The sequence below is a fragment of the Buteo buteo genome, chromosome 5, assembly GCF_964188355.1.
Source record: "Buteo buteo chromosome 5, bButBut1.hap1.1, whole genome shotgun sequence".
Taxonomy (NCBI): domain Eukaryota; kingdom Metazoa; phylum Chordata; class Aves; order Accipitriformes; family Accipitridae; genus Buteo; species Buteo buteo.
Window position 1 is genome coordinate 1,827,142 of NC_134175.1, and position 23,526 is coordinate 1,850,667.

Genomic DNA, 23,526 nt, shown 5'->3' on the forward strand with positions numbered 1-23,526 from the left:
AGTTATCTGGGGGCTCTGACTGCAGAGAAACAGGGTGTCTGTCTTGTTTTCTGGAGGGACCCTTTTTTTTTTTTTTTTCTTTTTTTTGGTGGATGGTTGCATATGCAAACTTTCAACACAAAATCAGCGAGAACCTGCCTTCTCTGCTCCTTGGAATCGATAACTTGTAGGAAGCCTCGTGAAACTGTAAAATTATTTTCTTCACAGAACTCCTGTTCCCTTAACTCTCTCAGCAAATGCTGTTTACCCATTGAGCAAATTATAATTTGTATAATAACGCTGTTACGGATCAGAGCTACACATACAAAACCTAGAGACAGTCCTGACCACTTTCACTGCCCCAACATTTAGCTGACGTTTACCTTGACACGTTGTACGTGTGGACAGAGCTTGGACTGGGACCGCAGACTATTCCTCATGCAAACTAACTTTATTTCAGTTATAATTCAGAACAAATTCAATTTTCATCTGTAACTGTGAACTTTTCTAGCTTTTGTAGCTTCAAGTCACCTCATTAACATTACTTAGACATCGGTTTTATAGTTGAATTATACTATGTTTATACTGTGGAATTCCATTACTTAATTGCCTCACTACTGGAAATTTCAGTGGGGTTCTCATTTTTCGCATAAATCTTGAGAATAAACATGTTTCTGTATTTCTCTTAATTAAGTGCATATTTCATAAAAATAGCCAACATAGACAAATTAAGCAAAGCATCATTTGTTTAATCAAATGGGAAACTCATGCCGCATGTAAATGGGGAGACTTCAAAAGCTTTGGCATTTGCTTCCACTAACCGCCAGGGACCAAGGGATTCCTCCGGACTATCCAAACCTGTTCAACCTACGAAAACCCTGCGCTGGGAATCGCTCACACGATGTTCTCGCAGTAAAGGCAGCCCCAAAGCATGTGAAACTGTGAACCGGCTCCCTGCAAAAATAATGCGGTTGGTCTAAAATGAGGGGGGAGCATGGGGGGGGGGGGGGGTGACACCCGTCGTGTAAACGGGGGAAGGAAGGAAGCACAGGGAAGGACGTTGTCCGTGACCAGTCCCCCCACCTTGTATCAAGGGCAATTACATCAGCATATTGTATCACATCAGGCAATCCTAATGTGGAAAACTGCAGTTCCTCACTGGCGTATCTCTTGTCTCCCAGGAAATCTGCTCTGGATTCAGTTTGGGTTTGTTTTCTTAAGGCTTTTATCTAGAGAAAGTGTAGAAGATCCATTTGGTTCACTGCAGTGGTGGGGTTGGGGTTTTTTCCCCTGGATGTAGCAAATCAGTGTGTAGCCAAGTGACTCTGGGTGACAGGGCTTTAATAAAAATCAATCAGTAGCACATAGGGACAATATTACAGCACTTTCCCTCTCCCAGTGTGGAAACAGCGAACAGAAGACAGACATTCTTGTCGTGAAAGAGAGAAACAAGAAACGAAACCGAGAAATAACAGGAATAAATGTCTGACTTTTAGGTCAATGGTGGGGTTATTTTTTCTTTTAACAAATTTGCTTCCTCTTCTGTACAGAAGTTCTCACCACTAAACATGTTTCTTCTGAAGTTTAACATGGGATAAAGTAATGCCTTAAAGTTAATAATTACTAAACTTAAAGTACTTAAAATTTTAACAGCTATTTTGGATGACACAAGCTAAGGAAAAGAGCAATACACAAAAAAAACCCCCACAACACGGATTTGTTCCCACCAAAGTGAGAAAGCTCTCATTTCATTTTAGCCATGCACTCATTTTAATTCTAACTTCTCTTCTTACATATTTTTACGATGCATAGGTCAAGGTATAGGAATAGAACGCAGGCTTTTTCTGCAACTGCAAAATAACTGTCTTGGCTATTTATCACATAGAGCAGATCCTCTCCATAGCAGCCCAAGAGACCATTTCTAAAATTCCCGTACTTGACTCACAAGAACTCCTTTTGCCAGAAGCTGCTCCTACAACAGTTGTGTAGACAGAATTCCTTCAGAAGTAACCTTTAAAATAAAGATGCTTTCCCTGAATGAGTAGCGAGCACTGACCCCGGAGGCCTTTACAGCTCGTTATCCTCTTACAGGTGGTATCACCACTGGGACAAGTGCCCTGTCCTTAGAGGAATCACACCTTGGGAGTCAGCGCAGCGTGTTTCAGACTTACAAATATGTTTATTGAAAGCTCCTAGTTTGAGCAACCTTTTACTCAAATATCAAAACCGTTTAGAAATTATCACCTGTCTCGGCAGAGAAGCAGCAGCTAAACAATACAAGCATCTGGATTCTGCGTTTGTGTCAGCCTTCGTAGCTGGCATTGAACATCAGCCTCGCTCACCACTTTCTGAAACACAGCCAGGTTTTTACTTCCTAAATGAAACCTGCCTGCACAGTGACATTCCGTTTCACTAGAGTCCTGGAGGAATCGGGTGATTTATGGAAACCAGTTACTCACACTTGAAGCCTGGGCTACATAATAATCAATAATTTATCAATATTTTTAATATGACATTATGGACTCTGATTTTTCTTCCACTGAGACATCTGCAGTACTATAAATAACCTCCCTACTACACCGGAGAAAGCTCTGTCCACAGGACTGACCTCCGAAATACCCGTCCGCTCCGGTCTGGTCTGTGCCGCAGAGCTCCTGGGAGCTGCGGCTCGCTTTGTGTGTTTGCAACACATCAGGAAAACACCAAGTGCAATGCCTGGACCAAGGAAAATACTTCCACTGGGCAGTTTCGGCTATCAGGCAACCCCACGCAGAGAAAACTCAAGAGTCTGTTTGACCTTCCTTTGATAACAAGACCGCCTCGAAGCAGGCACACACCAAGATGCACCTTACTTCTCAATAGCTCTGCAATTGCCATGTAACACCAGCGTCAGTAACGCAGATAACTTGCCTGAATTTTGGTCAGGGAAGAACGTTTCATTCTGACCACCGCTTACACCAGCTGTGGAACTACCCAACGATGGCTTCATTTGAGATCTGCCTTCTCCAGACACCATGGCCCGACAGGAGGGAAACAGCCTGTTTTAATTAAGATGGCATCCGAAAGGACTCGATCCTACAGGTAGGTGCCTCAAACAGCAATCGTTCCAATCTTTCAATATTTCAGGTGCTACAAAGCTTGTAGCAAAGGGTCTTAAGCATTTCTATTTCACCACAGGAGAGAAAGGTGAAGAGGAATAATAACATTCTTGAAGTGTTTGTCTTAACAAGTACCACTTTGTGGTTCCAAGGGACAAAACTAAAAGGAAATTTGACCCACTGAAGCAATGGCTGTAGTCTGAAGGGAATCCAAAGCCTGATACCTCACTCTTACAGATACTCAAAATTCTGTTGACTTTTTTCCTTTCCCGAATGCAAGCAGAGGTGCTCGTCCCACGGCCCAGTGCGACACAAACTAGGAGATCAGCACTTACTTTTACCACGTGATTCCACGTGCAAACTTGAGCAAGACAACCAAAAGTATTGCAATTTTTAAGGTATTAGAAATGAAAATAGCAATTCTAGAGGACAGAAAAGATTATTTCTCTTTGATCTGAGTGACCTAGCTCACGCATTTCAAAAATCAAGTTTGGTTTTTAGCTGTATGTTTATTTAAAGACAGCAGCTAGCAGCGAGAACAAACAACCCTGAGCCTCCCAGGCCCAGTTTTGGAGGGTCTAAGGTCACAACAATTTTAGTTGCACTTAAAAATGGCCAGTGCTTCCCAACACAACTTTACACTGCTTAAAACATAAGCCAGCGATAGATTTTTGCAAGTCAGATAAGAAAGGTGAGTGAGGAGGATTTGGCAAAAAAGAGCCTACGTAACGCAGAGAAAAACATGTACGTAAAATAGCTATTTTGGGAGCGGTGCCTTTTTCTCCGTTCCCTCCCTTATCTTTATTCTATGTACTCTCTTGAGAGTGAGAAGTAGGCAGGTGGGAAAACAGAGGACCATAAGCTCAGGCTCCATTACACAAATGTTTCACTCCAAGCATAACTTTACCCTTGTAAATAATGCCACTTGCTCCGAAATCCACATTTGCTGAAGAGTTCAAGACCAGAATTAAGACTGCAGTCATCAAAACATTTTCCCTAGTTCATCCAACGTGGATATTTCATTACAGACATCGTCCCAGCAACTCCCATTCCACGGGAAAAGGGGGATTCCTCATTTTAAACTCAAGTTCACTTATCTACAACACCCCATATTTACCATCATTAAACTACCTGCAAGACGCTGAAGGCAGAAAACCTTATCTGCAGCGCCTCGTTGCCTATTTCTGATACTAAAATCTTCTCCTTTGGCTCTGACACCTTGCATTAAAAATTTTGCTCTTCAGCAGCTGTCATCGTAAAATCTAATACACCAATTAATCCAACGGCGCAGTGAATTTTTGGCCTACAGTATCAAAAAATAACAAAAGGTGATACAATGAACTAGCAGATGCACTGGTGAGTTTTTCCCTTTCCTGACAAAATAGAAACAATACAAAATTAAATCCAAGCCCCGTTCCCAGACACGTAAATCCCCAGAAGGAGTGATCCGTGTTGCCTCTCGACTTTTCCGCCCCTGCCGTGGATCACTAAAGCCCTGGTCGGAGGACCTGGCTCAGCACGGTAGCATCTGCTGCTTCCAGCAAATCTCAGCTTGGCCCACCATCTCGTTTCATTAGCTCTCGGCCTATAATCACCATTGTACCAGCACCTTTCCAAATGGGAAACGGAACACCAGGGAGTACAGCATTTCAAGCTGGATGCCAATACGCCAACTCCAATATCGTACTCCTATTAAGAGAGAGTTTGGCACCTTGCTGCAATGGCATATTTCTACTTTTAAGGCATATTTTGTCTCACTGAGATACGATTTAAAATGGAGTTAAAGATGTCAGAAATTGAGACATGAAAAACCCCAGTGCTTTCAAATTTAGCTCACGCGTTCTCACCGATACCTACAGCATGAAGCCTTTTCTTAACGTGCAAAAGCAAGGGGGATTACATTGCTCAAGGGTTTTTCTGCAGTTGGTAGGGGTTTTTTTATGGCAGGCTACCTTAAAGATACAGGCACGCCACTTAGCTGTACAAAAGTGGCTCTTTTCGAAGAGCACTGTAATATCTGGAGTAGTCCCTAACCTACCTGTACCAAAAGAACGTTACTACACGGTGCATTTTAAAGGGAATGTGACATATAATAAAACTTTTATTTCCAGCAGGCGAGGTTGCTTCCTACACATCTGGGCGGCGAGTGGTGCTCTGCAGCAGCGCAGCCGGGGTTTTATTCCTGACTGGCACGTGACTGCAATGAAACATTGATACTTCTTGTAAACCCCCAAATGTTTAACATGTTGGCACAGAGATGCCTTTAATCTCATTTCACGTGTAAAGCCCTCTCCCCTTGAAAAAAGCTCTTCCTCATACAGAAACCATCCGCAGTGCGTAAAGTACCCACTGGCTGTGGCTTTCAAAGCCAACCCAGAAGTATTATTCCATTTTCCGCTGAATACAAGTATTGAGGTTTCTTTGTCGGAGAAAAGCGAGGCTGGATTCCTTTATCCCCCTGCCCTTTCCGCTCACAATGCCCTACTCTGTTTGGTGGGCCAAGGAGGGGTGTCTCCCAAGAGATCCCAACAGGATCCAGTCCTCTGGTAATGGACTCCTAAATACTTTCTAGGACCATCAACCTCCTCCACGTTTCTCTTTGAACGAGGGTAGTCTGTCAGGAGTGGAAAGCAATTTAAAACCCCCGGTAAAGAGAGCGCTTCGGTCAAGAAGAAAGAATGATTTCTTATCAAGGCTGCCAATAGAGAAGACCCAGGTGGTACGGCAGAGGGGGATCCCCAACACCTACCTCCAGCCCAGAATTAGCAGATGAGATTCAGTAACAAACGGTGGCTTTTAGCAGCTCAACACAACCTTCGGAGGGTGACGATTAACACCTCTGCTGGGGGCCGAGGGGAGGGGGGGAGGAAAGCAAGACCCTAACGTCCTGGGAGGTTTGCAACACTGAAATTTGCTTCCATGAAACCAGAGATCCGCAGGTTAGCTCGACGGTCTGCACCTGACGTTTCAGACGGGGCGTCAGCTTCAAGGGTCTGCTCGGAGAACTTTCGTAAAATATTTTATATACGTACCTCCATGTGTGAGAAGACCCAGACAGTGGGAAGCCGCAGGAACACATGGCACGCTTAGTCTTTAGACGTGACCATTAAAGGAGCTCTATAAACCCTGCTGGGGCCGATTTCTAGGTGCAAAGAGGATGGGCATAGCAGACTTACTTTTTGAATGACTTTTTCAGTTTGGGTCTTTGTTGTTGGGCCATATCAGAGAGGTGGGTCAACTTATACCTTCTGAGAACTGTCCCATTCTATTTCATTTCTCATCTCAAGGGAGACTGAATTCTCATTTCCCTATTTTTTCTGCGAAGAATAAAAGCAGTTTGTGTAAGAAGCAAGCAAAGTTTTAGAAATAAAGCATGCTCTCAGGCAAAGGAATGAAAGGCTCCGCTTTCACCAAAGAATTGTGATTTAAAAACATTTACGTGCAGAGATGCGTTTTAAAGCATTATCTTTGGACAGGAAACATCCCAGACTTTAGTACGTACAATTTAGAGTTCTTCAAATACCTTTAAGTGTGTGTGTGCGGGGGGGAAACGCAATCTGTTTTGATAACTCTTGACATTAAACAATGATAAATAATTAAATACGTTTAACTGTTTCATTAACTAAAGATAGATAGAGAGCGCTTCGTAGCTAGAATATAGATCAAAAAGATTGAGACTGGCTGTAAATTCCCCTGATGTTTTATGACACCATTTGTATTCTGTCACTCACTAGCTTTATGTATAGTCCAAGCTGTGAACTGAATACCCCATTCAGAAAGCCACTCACTCTGCATGTTATTGCAATTTAATATTTTCACACACAGACACATCATTATCTTGGAACCTGACACTGCAAGGAGAATTCAGTAATTTTTCCAGAGTGCTTTTTTTTTTTTTTGCCTTTTTTGTTGTTGTTGTTCTAATGTGAGCACTGAGGCACAAGAGCCATCTAAATGACCACTCTTCCAATATTTAGTCTCTGGATAGATAGATCAGCAGGCAGGTATTTGTGTCTGTGTTTTCAGGGCTGCTTCTCATTTCAAATACGTACGACGTAAATTCACAGAAAGAACTAAAAAGAAAGGTTAAGAATCTGTCATTATCAACAAGAAGAATACCCCTTCCACAGTCAGAGCTTGCAACTGTGAACTAGATATACATGTATGTGTGTGTATATATATATATACACACACACTGACAGGGAAGTCCTCAAAGCTGTCTCTTCAGCTTTCGGTTACTGAAATGTGACTATGGGATGGGATTATTTCACTTATGCTAGGAGTCTGAAGGGGCAGTAAATACACGTTCCTCTAGGCTGTTTGAGAAGAAGCAGGCATATAGCTCTTCAAATTACAGGTTAAAAAAGCCACATTTGTTTATCAATATTTTAAAAGCCAGGTCACATCAGAAGAAGGACTTTAGAAGTAGAGACAAAGGCACGGCTGATTTCATCCATGGAAACGGGTATATCTTATACCAGACCCTTGGTAGCTAATCATTAACGAGCGTTACATACAAACTCAGCTATAAGAAAAAAATCTGTATACACAAATAGCATGGATGTCCCAAAGAGTTCAGTGCCTTGAGGGCCTGCTCCAAAGTCCAGCGAAGTCAACGGAAAGACTACCATGAACCACAGCGGGTTTCGGGTTCTGAGCAGCGAGGTTGCAACGCTGCTCTTGGCCGGTAAACGTCCGGCTACGGTGAAGGTTCCCTTAAGACAGTGATCGGCTATATGAGGTTAAAGGCAAACTTCCATCATGGAATTCATATTTCCTGGCCTTGAGTCAGACACGAGCCTCGGTTTGCCCTGTTACGCCCTCAGGATTTTCATTAGGAAAGAAAGGAGGGTTCCAAACCAAAGCTCCAGAAGTCTTCCACAGGTTCTTGTTTCCTTCTCCCCCCCCCCCCCCCGTTTATTAAAGTACTGGCTTCTCCAGTAAATGACGGGGAAGTCTCCAGGTACGGGGGGTGGGGAGGACCGTTCCTCCAAGCTCTGCGCTCCGTCCCCCGCTGCGTGATTTGGGCTGAATTACCGACCTGCGAGAACCTCAGTTTCCCCGGACAAGCCGGTACTGCTTCCACCACCGCCGTGCCGAGAAGGAAAAGTCACCAATATAATGCAAGTCACCCGGATCGCTCGTCCGTAGACGTACAGAAGAGACGCTTAATAGAATTAATTCTGGGGCAGGACATTTCTCTGGTTAATGCCTCAAGCCTAATTTCACAAACTGCTAAACAACGACACCTTGAAAAAACCCAGTTACTGTCCATTGGGTAAAAATAGATTTATAGATAGGTGTTAAATGTGGGCTCCTTTTCCTGATCTACTGGAACAGACAGTGCTATTACGAAAAATCAATATTTAGCTAGGGTATTGACTCCTGGATCATACAAGAAACTTTCTGGTTATGGCTAGAGGCTATGTGTGTGACTATTTGCACCAAGCCTCTGTGTTCCTTCAGGACTCAGAGATCTACATGTTAACTGAAGAACTACACAAAAAGGCAGTTTTATCTGAAACGGGACTTAAAAAGTAATACCTAAGTTTGAGGAGGAAATGAAATGCGTACTTTGAAGCGTGCAGGCCTGTAACGTCTGTATCACCCACCTGCTTGTCCGAACAGCTACAGAGAATCCAGAAGTGAGTTTTCTGAGGCGGATTTAACAGGTTGATAGCTATTTTGCTTCACAGGTGTACGCTTTTTTTTTCCTTTTCTTTCTTTTTTTTTTTTTTAAATAAATAATCATAAACCCCAGACAACAAACTATTTGAGGGAACACTAGAATTTACCTAAGGGGCCTTGACTGCACAGATACTGTACTTGTCTGGAAAAGCACGCATCTCAGAAAGTCTGAGGAAGCATCAGTAGCTCTTCAGGCATTCCCTTGAGGACGCACCCACAAAGTTAACTTGGATTTCCTGAAGGCTCACCTTCAGCCCCTGGTACTAAGGGGCTGTTAAAAGCACTCGTTAACAGATACTATCAGGAACAGGAGACAAAGAACCAAAATCTGTTCTGCACTTTATCTGGATAAATACTTGAAGAGTATTCTAGCAGGAAGAATTTAAGAACTCCCAAAGTAACAAAGATCTGGTTTTTATTCATTATATATGGGATATATGAGCAGAACTGTTTCTGAGCAGAGGGCTTTTCAAAGTTCTCCATGAGGTATCAGCTGCTTTTTAAATACGACTATTGTGCCATGTAGGGATTTAAGTTTATTTTATTCCTATGTGATAATTCTAAAATAAAATATATGATCACTTGCAAGTTGTGCATGTTCTTTATTTCACATTTATGTAATGAAATATAAAATGAAACCAGTCCTTTTCTATAAACAGAAAAAAAATGGTAAAGCAATTTCATACTACATGAACTTCAAGCACAGCCATTTAAAAATTAATTTACATGATTGAGCCCAAAAGGTCCATTCGCTGTGAAATAAAAAACCCCAAATACTATCCTGGAAGGAAAGAAAATGCCAGACTACATGTAAACAAAAGCATTTTTTTTACAAGCATCTGAGATGGAATAAAAGATTTTTAGCCAAACCTGAAACTTGCAAAAAAAGAAAAAAATCTGATCCAGTAAATTCAGCAAAAATGTCCCAACGACCTCAGTGGGACTCGGAACAAACACAAAGACCATTAAGGAGACGTTGATCCAGAAATTACAAGGGCAGGTATGTGTATCCCTCCCATTTTACAGCTGAAGTAGCTGAGGGCAAGTTATTTGCTCAAGCTGGTAAAGTTAGTTCATCAGCTTAGCAAAAAACCCCACAATTCACGCTTTTTCCGCATCTCGGACCAATCTCCGATCAGGTAATGGGGTTTCAGTACGCTCAGCGTTTGGTGGGGTTTTGTTTCGGTAGCAGCGGCACAGGACCCCCCCCCCCCGCCCCGCTCCCCTGCTGCACAATCCGACAACTTTTCCATGTTCTGAGCAAAACCTCACATCCAACTTTCCACATCTCCTTATGGCCAGCGAATCGTACAACCCAGCACTGCCGTGCTTCGAGGGAGAGAATAAACACACGTGCTCACGCCGGGGGCCAGTTCTTGGCGTAGGGTTGGTCTGCGCCTAGTCCTGTGCCTAAAATTCGGGTAAAGCTGCTCTGCGAGGAAGGTTTTACGTGGCAGTGAGGAAAAAGCCTCCTTCTCCCCTCATCCTGTAGCTTCCCCTTCCATCCCACCGAGCCCGGGAGCAGGGCTGGGCTCTCTGGAGCAAGGCAAGGGACCCAAAATCGAGCCGTGGCCCTGTTGCCCCCCTTGCCACATGGTTCACTGCCGCCTTCCTCCAGACCCAGTTGCTTCCTCAGCCTGACAAGGGAAACTGCGTTTAGCGTCTTTAGTCCCCCTGAACTAATTTTCTCTCAAGTAGGAAATAAAGCTGATTTTTTTTTTTCCCCTGTAATACCAATAAAACAATAACTCGATATCACTTCTACCAAACCACCGCTGCTATAAAGTTAAAGATATGGAAAAGAAAATTAACTACTGTTTATGACAGCAGCAGAAGGCAAAAAGAAAAAAATAAAAGCACAGTGCATGCAAGGGAACAGATGGCTTATGTCCAATATAGCCCATCTTCTGGATATTACTACTTTGGAAAGGAAGTCCATGCCACTTCAGAAAATAGCAATCTGCCTAAAATATGCTGAGGTTATATAATTGATCATTCCGTAAGTTGAGGGAAAAAAAACAACCAAGCTACATTTCTCCATTGGATATTGATCTGCAGATGCTAAAAGTGAATCCCCTTAAACCAGCTATATACCAATATTTGTATATTTTATGCACATACACGCAAAATCTCTTGGGTCGTGTCCTCAGCTGGTGAAAATTAGTTTCATCGATGTTGATACCGATTTCCACGAGTTGAGGATCTGGCCTCTCATTTTAAAAAAATTCCTGAATTTTGTCAGTTTAACCTCACTTTTCGCAGAAAACAATTAGGCACATGTGTTCTGCTCAACGTTATTCACTGATTACACATGCATCTCAAACCAATACCGCGTGCACTTCTGTAGGAAAGACACACGCGTTAACAAAACCAGCAAAGAATGGCTTTGTGGCTAAATCGTGGTATCTGAAAAATACCTCGTCTAATGAAGCGCAGGAAATAGAGTTGTCAAGTAGATAAAGTGCCAAGTTCTGCTGGCACTGTGGGTTAAAGTCCCGCTGAGCCCTGGGCGGCTCTGCGCTGCTGCGTTTGGCCCTTGCTACAACCTCACGGAACCACAACAGAAAATCTGTTTTCAGGAGCAGACCAGAAGTGGGATGCACACACCCTCTCCTCTGTCCCCCCCACCCTCAGAAGACCCAAGAAATGCTCAGAACTACTTTACGAAGACGTTGCACGCCGGGTAGCATGTAAAGAAAAGCTAGTGGAAAGGGCCGGCGGGATTTGAAACCATGCTGAATTTCATAAGGTCCTTGGTCTGCACCGCTAGGAAAAACCGTTCCTTGCACCTGCCTTTCCGAAAACTAGGCTTGCAAACTGGTACGAGCAAATTTGGTTGAAAAAACACCCGGGGAAATAAGTTTCGCTCAGTCCTAACAGTCCATCTTCAAACTGGGGAGCTTCAGCCAGAGAGGCGTGGATTTTCTACAGGGGAAGCAACCTCCGCATCTTTCAATAAAACATACGTGGCATAATGAATAGCCAGCCTTCTTTGGTGGTGATAAGATATTTTAACTGAAAACATCAGGGCGTGTTTAAAAAATGATTACGAATTATTTTAACAGTATTTGCAGAGGGTTATAAAAACAGCTATAATATTTTTGTCCTGGATTCTAGAATTACCAGTGTGACAGCTAATGCAGTAATGATTTGTTTCAAATGCCAGTGTTTAAGCTGTATAAAGCTGATTTTATACATTTTTCCAGTAGGCCGCATTGTAGTTAATGAAATTAAACACACCAATCGCATTTGTCCCCAGGGGATGAGGAACTGAACACGCCACTGGTTTATTTTTTTATTAAAATAAATTGCAGCCAGCAAGATGGACTAATTGCATACAGAATTGAAAAAGAAACATTCCATTGATATAATTAAGCCAATTTTCATGGACAAAAATAGTTATAGTGGATATAAAATAAGCAGAGCATTCACTACGGTTTGACTTCTCCGCACCCTCTGTATTTTGTACAGAACATTAACCATTAAACAAATATGTATCTCAAATGGGCTGACAGTGTTATCTAGTAATGATGGCTAAATTGATCCCAATAGCTGACGCCGGGGCATTGTGTCTCATAGCTTTGGTGAGAGAGTTCGTAGGCCAAAAAAAACAGACCAGCAAAACCCTACCACATCAAAATATTACCTTAAAGCAAAACACCTGAAAGATGTAAAACTATCGAGACAAAACTAAATCACCGCCCAGTTTATTTTGGTCTGACATTTCACCCCAAACTGCCTGCGCAGTCACTTCGTTTTGGAGCACTGCAGTCCAACCTCCCCCAATTTGGTCCCTAGTATTACAAAAAGCAAATGGTTAAGAGAAGATGAAGTCTTTCCACACCGGCTCAACAGAAACCAAGATTTACCGTGATAGGAGCGTTCTTCTGCGGCCTACTGGAAATAATTTGGCTGTCTCAGTCCATTTTCACCTGGAAAATGTCTCCCCAAGAGGACCAGCGGTCTCTCGTTTGCAGTACAAACACGGGTTCGCTGGTACAAACAAATGCCTTACTAACTTTGCATCATAAATTTGGGCAAAGCACATCTTCGGGTGGGGGGGACAAAAGCTCGTCCACCCCTTGACCAGAAACTTTGCATTTTTCCCACTGTCCTGCACACCGAGCGCTGCTGAACAGAGCAACTGCGAGTTGGTACCGCTGTGCAGAGAAGCACTTGACTGCATGAAAAAAAAGGAGTTTGGGTTCTAGCCCTACCTACCAACGTTAAGCACACATCGCGCCCCTTACCGTAGGGAAAGGTCTTCCCAGTTACAAAAGACAAAAAAAAAAAGCAAGCAAGCAAGCTGCTTATTCGGGGTATGAGCATTCAGAAGCACGAAGAAGTACACTTATTCCAGGGATGAAAGTCACATTTCATTTTTATTAGCAAAGAGGGTCACATCATTCACTGAATGAAGAGAAGGAAAAAAACTCTTCAGGACAGGGACACTCTGTTACAGATTTGGACGCTACATAACACACAACCTATTGCACTGAAAATAAAAATAAACAGCCCATGAGTAGGTAGCGGTGATGCATGAAAATCCATTAAGAAAATAAAAGAAATAATAAGGTCATAGATCTTTTCCACTATGACATCCCTGACCTGGAATTCCTCCAGAAAAAAAAAAAGGGCATATTAAGGATCAGAAAACACAGCCATGATTTTGGTGTGGAATGCTGCGGAGTACTGACATATCAACAGGCTGCTAGCCAGAGAGTGGAAACAAATGTGTTTGCACGTATCCTTCAGATGTCTTCATTCTTAACTGCAGACGGCCACTGTGTGTATATGTATTTATTGATACGCTGGTTACTTACCCCTACAGGATTAAAAATACCTTTTGGGAAATAGGCGTGAGAAAATCATTATTCGGCTAAGATTTTGATCCTTCCCGTTAGCACTCAGAATTGCGCGAGTTTATCATTTAAATAATCTCTAACTGGAAAAAAATAAACATATCCAGAAATAATGGGAGAGCCATCAAGTTGTGGAAACAAAGCACGAGCTTGCCCTGGCCCACAGAGAGCACATACAGTCTTGCATGCCGTCAGCCTCGTGCTAGAGAAAAGGCCCGGATTGTAAATGTAGATTTTTTTTTTCTTCCACTACACAATTTCACACACCAGAAGTTTACTGCAACGGGTTGGGGGGGGCAGGTTAACAAACAGAGAGACTGCAAATTTTACGCTTAGAAGGGCAAAAGTAAGTCTGAAAGACGTGGGTGCTTTTCCCCATCCTGTCACCAGGAGCGGACAGGGATCCTCCGGCAAGGCAGCGCACTCGCTGCTCCCACTTCCCCAGCTGCAGCGTGGAACTAACAATACGTTCCCCACCGTCAAGGTGGCTACCGAGCCTTACCTCGTCAGTGTTTGCAAACTTCCTCAGGCCTTTGTCTTTGAAGCACTGTATTAAATAGTACAGAGCTTTTATAAAATATATAAGCCATAATAATCATAGCCATAATAACAATAATAATACTTTTCACTCCACAGGGCCCTTTCTTCTGAGAATCTCAGGGTGCTTTACAAACATTAATGAACGCAGCCACGCCGCAGAAGGATATAGCCCTCTTAAAGGGAAGATTCCCTCCTCATTCACTCGCTTTGGGTATTTCGGCGCCCAAGCGAGGCCGTTTGTGCGGCCAGCAGCGCGGGCCAGGCGCGCAGGTGTAACCCCGGTGCGGCAGGAGGGCTGGAGCATTCCTTTAGCACCGGTCATGGAACGCTTACATCCGACTAAGGAGCTGGGGTATTATTACAACGAGGAACGGCGATGAATTACACTGCTCCTGTGTTGTGAAATCCTAGCTCCTGCATTGCATTTTGCCTAGAAGCGAGTGGAGATTTTGTGCGTTTCAGGTACGCTCGGCTTCCTCCTGTCCGATAGTTCAGAATCCTGCCCATTTCAAAGTCTCATTATTACACTAGCAATGTGTGCCTGAACATTGGACGGTGTCTGTCTGTGTGGGGAACAGAAGAGCAATTCTTTGCTCTTTCTGACCCCGGTGTCTTCATCGGGTATTTTTAATAGCAACCTTTAGAAATGTGCTTGGTTTTATTTTTTCCCCTTAGCTCATTAAAGGCCTAATTTGCTATTGCTGAACTTGAACTTGCACTGCAGTTCCAATACAAAGTCTAAAAATAAGGCAGCTTGCTTTGTCGGTAAAGTTTTTAAAATACAAGTCACAATTTCTGCACGGAGCGTGCTGGTTCGTGACCGTACGGTACCTGAGATTTCACTGTGTGTTGTAAGACCTTTGCACGTGCATTGCTGGTTCAACAGACACACGCATCTGCGTAGACACGTTTTACATCGGCACGGTGTTTTTATAGGACACGGGAACGTACCGGAATTGGAATAAAGTACCATTCTTCGGTACACTTCATAAACTCACATTTATATGTGCACGGGCAAATGCCCTGTGATGTAAACACACGTGGATGAACGTCGCACGCGCTTCACGCACAAACTACACGGGCACCCGCAAGCATTGGCTTTATTGCAGGCCAACATTCGACCCCCAGCTTCTGCCTCTTCTTCAGCTTTAGCACTTCAGTACCTTAAACCTGCTGGTCTGCAGGCAAGTTCAAAGCGTCTCCCGTGCCAGCTAACCAGTTCATTCCTCCCATTTGCCAAGGTTCTTCCCAGGACAAGGGAGAAGGAAGCGCCTGGCAGCTGTCCCCTCTGCCCGTTCTCAAATACGGCAGGCGGGGAGAGCGGGTGAATCGATAAATTATATTTGTAGAATTTAGATTTTTTTAATTTTTTTTAAAAAGACTAAACTGATCTTAAATCCTCGGTAATTTTTGTTGCAGCGCTAATTACACATCACCTTAATTAGCGGATCACCCACCCCACACCCCCCCTCCCTGCCCAGCATCCCTAATTGCCTAATTGAACAGATCCGGGGCCGGGAGGAGGAAGAGGGGGGGGTGAGGCTGAAGCAGCCGCGGTGGCGGGGACCCGCCGGGGGACCCGCGGAGCGTTGCGCACCGGACCGGGCTCCGCCTGTGCTCCGCGCAGAACCGCGCACCGGCCCCGTTACCGACCAGCCGGGCTCGGAGACCGCCCGGCCGGCGGGGAAACGGGGACGGGGCTGCAGCCGGGCATCAGTTTGGCAGAGAGCGGAGGGGCGGGGGGGGGGCTGGAGAGGAGCAGGGCAGAGGCGGCGGCAGGCTGGGAGGTGTTAAAAAAAAAAATAAAATGAAACAAAACAGGAAAAAAAAAAAAACCGGCAGAAATTTTCGTTCCGGTGTTGGAACCGCCTGGGGAAGAGCAAAGGCGGTCGCACGCCGGGAAGCGGGGCGCCGGCATCTCGCCGGCCTTAATAAAAAAAAAGTAATTAAAAAATGACAGTCAAGGGGAAGCCTGTCCTCGTCCGAGGCGAAGCCCTAAACCCAGGAGCAGGCACCGGGGCCGGCGGGGCTGGACTGCCGAGCGTTCGCCCGTCTGCGGAGCCTGCCCGGGAGGACGCGGCAGCTCTGCCGAGAGAAACTCGGGCTTCCACCTCCGTCCCGTTCCCGACGGCGAAAAGCGAACGGGAGCGGAGAAACGCTGGAAGGGTTTCCCCAGCGCCCACGTTTATTCAGCGCCCGAGCCCCCAGCAATGCCCATCCGTGCGTGTTTTGCGGTGACACTCGTACCCCGCAAACCCAGCTCGGGGGTTTCGATGGGAGAGGAATTTTTCCTTTCCCCCGGCCGGTCCATTCGCCGTCTCTCCACCTTCTTCCCGAGCGGAGCAGCGGCCGCAGCCCTCCTCCACTGCCGACCTCCTCGCCCCCTGAGCCGGCCTAAGCCTGGCCGGTGACAAGCACCGCATCCGAGGGTCGGTGTCCCCGTCCCCCCCCCCGGGGGAGGCGAGCCAAAACCGGTCCCCGGCCCCCGCTCCCTGCCTTTCTCCCGCTGCCCCTTTAGCATTACCCCAAATTTCCCTCTAACCCCACGCAGGGGCGTTCGGCCCCCTTCTCCGAGCCAGGTAACCGAGTCCAATTCCCCCCGAGGGAGCCTCATGGCATCTGCTTGAAAATCTTCTCCAACGAAATGAAACGGCTGCAGGGGTCGGCGGTGGGTGCCGTGCCCCGACGGCGGGTGCCCCGCTCCCCCCCCCGGGCACGGGCAGCCCCTTCGGAAGGAGCAGCCCCGGGGGAAGCGGCTTGGGAAGGGTCTGGGGGGGGGATTTCGTGGCCAAACCGGAGTTCTCGCTACCTTGCCGGTGGAAAGGCGGCGAGATCCGCACGCTCGCCTCCGTGTTTAATCTGTTTTGCAAATAAATACTCCTGGGATCCTGAAACCTTAGCTTTGGACTACCGTTTTGAACTGTGATCCCTAAAAAATCCTCGGCTGAAACCCCATAAACCGTTGGGCCTTGTATTGTATTAAACACCTGATTTTAATCAGAGCTCAGCCTTCCAAATAGACGCCTTCCAGTTTGCATCAGCAGCTCAACGGCCGGAGCTTTCTGAACCGCAGCTCCTTCTGCCGAAGGGGACCGATTCCTTCCAGGCACCGAAGTCCCGGCTCACCTCCCTGGTACCTTACAGGTCCGGGCACCGAAAACCTCTTCGTCCCGAAGCCTCAGCAGCTTACTTTGGGCTACCGTGCTGGGAGAGCCCACGGGGGAAAGGCCGGGGCCGTGTGCGGGGTTCGCACCGCGGTGAAACGCGGCCGGAGCCGGCACCGCACCCACGGGCACCCATCTGCAAAAACCCGGTGCCTTTTGCAGAAGCGAAAAGAAAAAGAAGGAGGGCAAAGAGAAAAAAAAAAAAAGAAGGGGGGAGAGAAAAAAGAGAAATAGTCCACTCTATTCAACCTTGCTTTCACAGCCAGGAGGGCTCTGGAAATTACTCTTCTCCTTAACCACCGCAAACAGCAAGTGATGACTTTTTAAAAAAGTTATTATTTGAACGGGGGCGTTTAAAGCGTGTGTTTATTTGAGGAAAAAAAACCAAACAAACAAAACCACAAAACAAAAACCAAAAAAACAAAACTGTCCGAGGATTAATTGAAGGACAACTTCCCAAAGAGCGTCGCAGCGATGCGCTGCCAATATTGATCACGCCAAGAGTAAAACATCCCCGCCTCCGAGCAGCATTTCTGCGTGCGGAGCCGCGTTCGGTGGGGCGAGGAAGGCGGGCGGGTGCCCCACGGACACGGACACGGTGGGGGGGGAAGGCGGCCCCGCGAAGGCAAAACGCTGGGCCCTGCCGGTTTGTGTCCTTGGGAAAACGGGAGCGCGGGGGTAACAAAGCCGGTTTTTTAAAGCAAGCTGGAGAGAGGAGCCGCAGGGCTCCGTCGGGCAGGATTTGGGAGACCCACGTCCCCTCCGGGACGAGACCGGGGGGAGGTGTACGGGACACGGGACCCGCAGCGAGAAACTCCCGCTGGCCTCGGCGAGTGGGAAAAGCTCCCCGGTAGCCAACCTCGCCTACAAAATAAACCTCCGAGCCCACGCGGGAGCGGGTTGCGTGCGCTCCACGCTGCCTGCCACCCTTCGCCGGCCGGCCTCGGAACCGACGGCCGCTGTTCCAGCCCGAAGGCCACGTCCCGGGACCGGGACCGGGCCGACCCCCCGCGCCTCACCTGGGAGCGCTCCCCGCCGAGCGGCCGCCACCCGCGGCGGAGCCATTAACGGGCCCGGGGGCCGCCGGGGAGCCCCCCCCCGTGTCGTGTGTCGTCCCCCCCCCCCCCCCCCAACCTCACCCTCCGGCTCTTCACGCCTCCCAGTCCGCCCGACGGGCTCCCTGTGCAAAACCACGCGATTTAAGCAAACCAGGCGCCGCTACTCTCCAAATCTTCCTCCGAGCAACTACAAGCAGAGTTTCTAGCAGGGGCGCAGCCTCCGGACATTTCGCACGGAGCCAGAGCGAAAGAGAAACTAAGCCGTAATAACGATTAAAAAAATCATCATCATCATCATCGGAGCAGTAGAGCAGTACAGCCGGGCTGCCCGGGCCCCGCCGCTGCCCCGAGCCTGGGAACGGAGCGAGCGGCCGCGGCCGGACTCTACGGGAGCGGGGGCAAGGGAGCCCCGCTCCTGCCTACGAAAGCCCCGCTCTCCTCCTCTGAAAGTCCGCTCTAAAAACGATTGAAAGAAAGAAGGAGAAAAGGCGCCGGTGGAAGACGGAGGGAAAAAAAAAAAGCTGCGCGAGACTTACGAGCTGCAATTCCACCCCCAAGTAAATTTTTAAAAATTAAAAATTAAAGACACTCCCCCACGCTCCCCTCCCCCAGACCTTCTTAACCCCCAGCTGGGACACCCGAGCTGCGTTCAGGATCTTCCCTCTGGACCTGCGAATCCAAAGCCCCTCACTGAGAGCGGATCCATTTTTGCTACAATTTCTCTTCCTTCCCTCTCCTCGAGAATTGTTCCCGAGACGAGAAGGGTTTCTTTCCCCCCCCGTCTGCCTCTGCCCGTCTCTCTCTCCCCCCCCCACCCCCCCCCACCCCAGCGTTAAGTCTCTCCGGCTCTCGCAGGCAGATGCCAAACGCAGACCTCTAGCGCCCACTATTTCAAAAGCCAGGAATATTATTTCACAAGACTTGGAACGACTCAATAAAAAAAAAAAAAAAAAAAAAAGTTGCTATCCCCTTTCGTCAACTTCCAGCTAACTTTCGCTTTTCTCCCCCGGCCCCGCGCAGCTCGCCGTTCGCCCGCGGCGCCCCGCTCTAGCGCGCCCGGGCGCGGAGAGGCGCGGAGAAGCGCGGAGGAGCGCGGGACGGCCGCTCTCCGCGCACACGGGGCGGGCGGCGCGGCTGGCCGCCGCCGCGGGGAGGGAGAGGGGCTGCAGCCCCCGCGCAGCCCCCGGCCCGGCTCCGCGCCCTCCCGCCCGGCCGCCGGGGAGGTGGGACGCGGCAGAAGGGAGAGAAAGGACCTACTTTTGGGCAGTTTTCTCGCCCTCGCCTTGGATCTCATCGTGTCGGCTTGTGGATTCCTCTCCTCCTCCTTGAGCCCAGAAGCAGCTACACACTATCTTCATCTCCCAAGCATTGTCAGTTTGGACACCTTCGCACATGCGCACAGAGCATTCAATCTGACACCCTCACCAGGGCCAAAAAAACTTTCCAATGTATTCATCATCATCGGGGTGGTTTTTTTTTTTTTTTGTCCTATCCTCTTCTTCAGACCACTTATCTCTCCCCCCTCCTCTCTCCCAGCACCATCACAGCCTTCCCCTGATCTGCCCCTTTAAGAAAAATCAGCCCTCTCCGCTCCTACCCCTCCGCACACTGACCTTACACACTGGACAATATTTAAGGATCAAGGTGCCATCCTATAAAGAGGTGATTATCATTGTATTCTTCTTACTATTCTTATTCTTCTTATTATTCTTACTACTACTAAATAGCAATGCCGTAGAGAGAGTTTGTTAACGAATGTCATCTTATGATTGTACCTATTTTAGACGTGCTTTTATTTTTAATCGGAAAAAAGACTCGTTTACAGTCACTTTGCAAAGAGCGCCTGCCTGCATTTTCTTCCGCGTTACCCTTTTCCCTTTCTTGCCCCCTTCGGCACAGGGGGCTGCGTAACTTTGGGGATAAAAAAAAAAAAAAATTAAATCACAGAATCCGCGCTGCGTTTGCTCTGCCCTCACCGCTCGGGTTTCTACCGGAGTATTTCTGCTCAGCACCGGAGAACCTTTGCTCGTTCTCCCCCGGCTGCTTTGCCCGTGGGTCGCCAACGTTTTGACCGGGACCGCCGACCCCCCCCCCCCCCCATTCCCGGGGTGTATTTGCGGGGGGGGGGGGCGGCCGGTTCTCCCTGCGCGGGGCGCGGAGCGGCCGCGGCTCCCGGGGCGGCTCCGCGTTACCCGAGCGGCCCCCGGCTGCTTCTCGCCGGGGAGGGCCGGGATGCGGTGAACCGGAGAAGGGCCCCAGGGCCCCCTCCGCCTTCCGCGGAACTCCCGCCGCTTTTCTTCTGCGTTTCAGGTGGAAAGCAGCGCGGCAGGGATGCGCTCCCGAGGGTCGGGGGAAGCCGGGAGACGGCGCGGACGCCCCCGAAAAAAAAAAAATAAGGAGGGGGGGGACGAAGGAGAACTATCCCCCTCCCTCCCTCCCGGAGCGATGCCGGCCAGCCCGCAGGACCTGCCCGTCGCCCCCGGGAGCGAAGGTAGAGAGAGCCCGGGCAGAGGGGCTTTGAAGAAAGGAGCGAAGTGTAAATAGCCCGATGATTGATGTGCTGGCTTTGACCGCGGAGAAAGCACTATTTTCATTCAAGTGGCCAGGTCAGATGGTCACGGAAGAAGGTTGAAAGGTAGGATTTAATGAGATTAATACGGAGAGAGAGAGAGGAAAAAAAAAAAGAAAGCGCGGGCCTTCCTAAACATTCAATAAAATACCCGGGTTAGGGAGAGCGCTCTGCGCTTGCCGTGCTAACCCGTAGCGGGGCTCGGCGAGCAGGAAAAGCCGGAGCCCCCTCACTGAAGGGCATTGCAAAAACCCTCCAAAAACTTCGCTGGGTGCGTCAGGTCTCTGCTGGAAGCCCTGCTGCCAGCTGCACTTTTGCCCTGCAGGTGGAACTGGGGGGGGGGGGGGGGAATAGTCCTGCTAATTACCGCTTTTCCCCTCCTCAATAAACTCTTTAATTGCAAATGGGAGCAGGGCCCTTTCAGGTGCTACCTAGGAGCCAGCGTTAAGGGGCAGGGTGGTGGAGCGGGAGTCCAAATAAAATAAATACGGTTGAAGGGAACGAGTAGCCACGTGTCGCCCAAAAAGCTGCGCTGGTGCCCGTGAATTCCTGCCCCGGTGCCCGTGAATTCCTGCCCCGAGGACGCCTGAGCGCCCAGGTAGCCGTTTCGCGGCACGGCGGGCACCCCGAGGTTGGAAAAAAGGAGCTTTTCAGAGCTTCACCGGTAAAACAGGGGCTCTAACGTTTCCAATGCAGCGAAATCTTTCTCCCGAGGACCTCGGACACTAGCTGTCTCCCACTTTCCCCCCGTTGAGCTGCTCCTGGGACAGGCACATGTCGGTCGGAGAATGTCCTCCCGGACTATTTCTCCCCGTTAAGCCAAGCCGTCTTCTGGCAGGGAAAAAGCTGGCCGCGGCCGGGAAGCGCTCACCTCGACCGGGGGACCCGTGGCCGCTTCCCCCTCCCCGAGAAAAGCTAAAGGGCACGGAGGGCCCCGAGCGACCGGCCGGCTTTGGTCGCCTTGCCAAAATCTCCTGCAGCCCCAGTACCGGGATTCCACAACCCCCCCAAAGGAAAAAGTTGCTGCGGTCAAAAAGCATGCACTAACGGACCCGCTCGCAGATATTTTGGGAGATGCAACACGCTTTCGGGGGTGTACGGGGCTGGGGGGGGGGGGGGCTGAAGGGGACACGTTTCCCCCACGCTTGGTCTGATGCTTCTGCAAACGAAGCCCCAGAGAAACGATCGAAAAGTCATCGTGCGAGCCGGCCGGCAGCCCAGGGCCGGCTTGCCCTCGACTCGCCGGTTTCTTTTCTCGCATTTTACTCGCTCGCCCCGGCCGCGTTATATCGCCGGCTGCCGGGAACGGCTCCCCCGGGCTGGAGCGGAGTCCCCGCCGGCGGGCACGGCGGCAGCGCCTCGGGCTTGCGCTGCGCTTTTGTCGGGCCGGGAGGCAGCCTTGGAAAAGCGGGAAAAAAAAAAAAATTAAAAAAAAGGGGGGGAGGGAAGGAAGGAACGAATTTTTAACGGAAGGTTGAAAGGCGGAGAGCCAGGCGTGCTGGAGCGGACACGGTGCCATCCCCGAGAGGAGCCGGGTCCCTTCCCGCACCGGCCACGGTTGCGGTTCAGCAGCCGCCCGCCCCCCCGGGAACGGGGCCCGCCGCATAGGCTCGCTTGAAGGCCAAAATACTGCCTTCTCCAGGCGGCACAGGCTTGGCAGCGAGGGAGGGAACCGGGGGGGAGGCTCCGGGGCCAGCCGTGCCCTCTCGGAGAACGGCCGCTCGGGCCCCCTTCTTTGCGCCTGCACAGATTTATTCCGGGCTGCCGAGGGCACCTCGCTGCATTTCGGGGAAAGGAGCGAGGCTCCTCGGAACCGAGGTACCGCAAAAACCCCGCAGCAAGGTGGGCGGCTCGGGGCCGCCGGGACCCCCGCAGCCTCTCCCCGGAGCTCCCCACCCGGCCGGGGCGAGCATCCTGCGGCTGCCACCGGCTTGCACCTGTCGGAGTGCCGTGTCGCTTCCACGGGGAACGATAAATTCACGAGCGTGGAGAAAGGGAGAAGGGCCAGGAAGCTTCTCTCCTCCCCCCCCCCGGGGGGGGTTACCAAGGACCCGGCCCAGGCAGCCGGCGGTCCCGCACGCCCGGAGAGGCGAGCGCTCGCCCTCTTCGCGGGGGTGTTCGCGTGGAGTTTTGCCCACGGCGAGCTGGTGGGACCCCCTGGAGAGATGGCTCAAGGGGAAAACGACACCCACACACCCCCCAGGAGGTGGCCGCTTTTCCGCCGCACCGCAAGGAGCGGCCTTTCCTCCCGCCCCCCCCCCCCCCCAGCCGCAGGGCGGGGGAGAGGGACCCGCCGGGGAGGGGGGTACAGGCAAGCCGGTGGTCGTGAAACCCGGCTCTTAGGAGCTTCTCTCAGCCGCCCTTGCTCCTGTTGGCACCTTCCTCGCCCAGGCACTAGCCATTTCAACACACGCTCTGCAGCGTGCCACAGGCGTTCCGGCGGGGAGTCACGGCGGCTCTTTAAAGGGGGGCACTGGAGGGGATCTTACGGGGAGGGGGGGGATGCTTCGGAAGCTTTGAACACAGGCTCCGAGTGAAACCCGGCGTGCCAGCCTCCAGGCTCGAGTG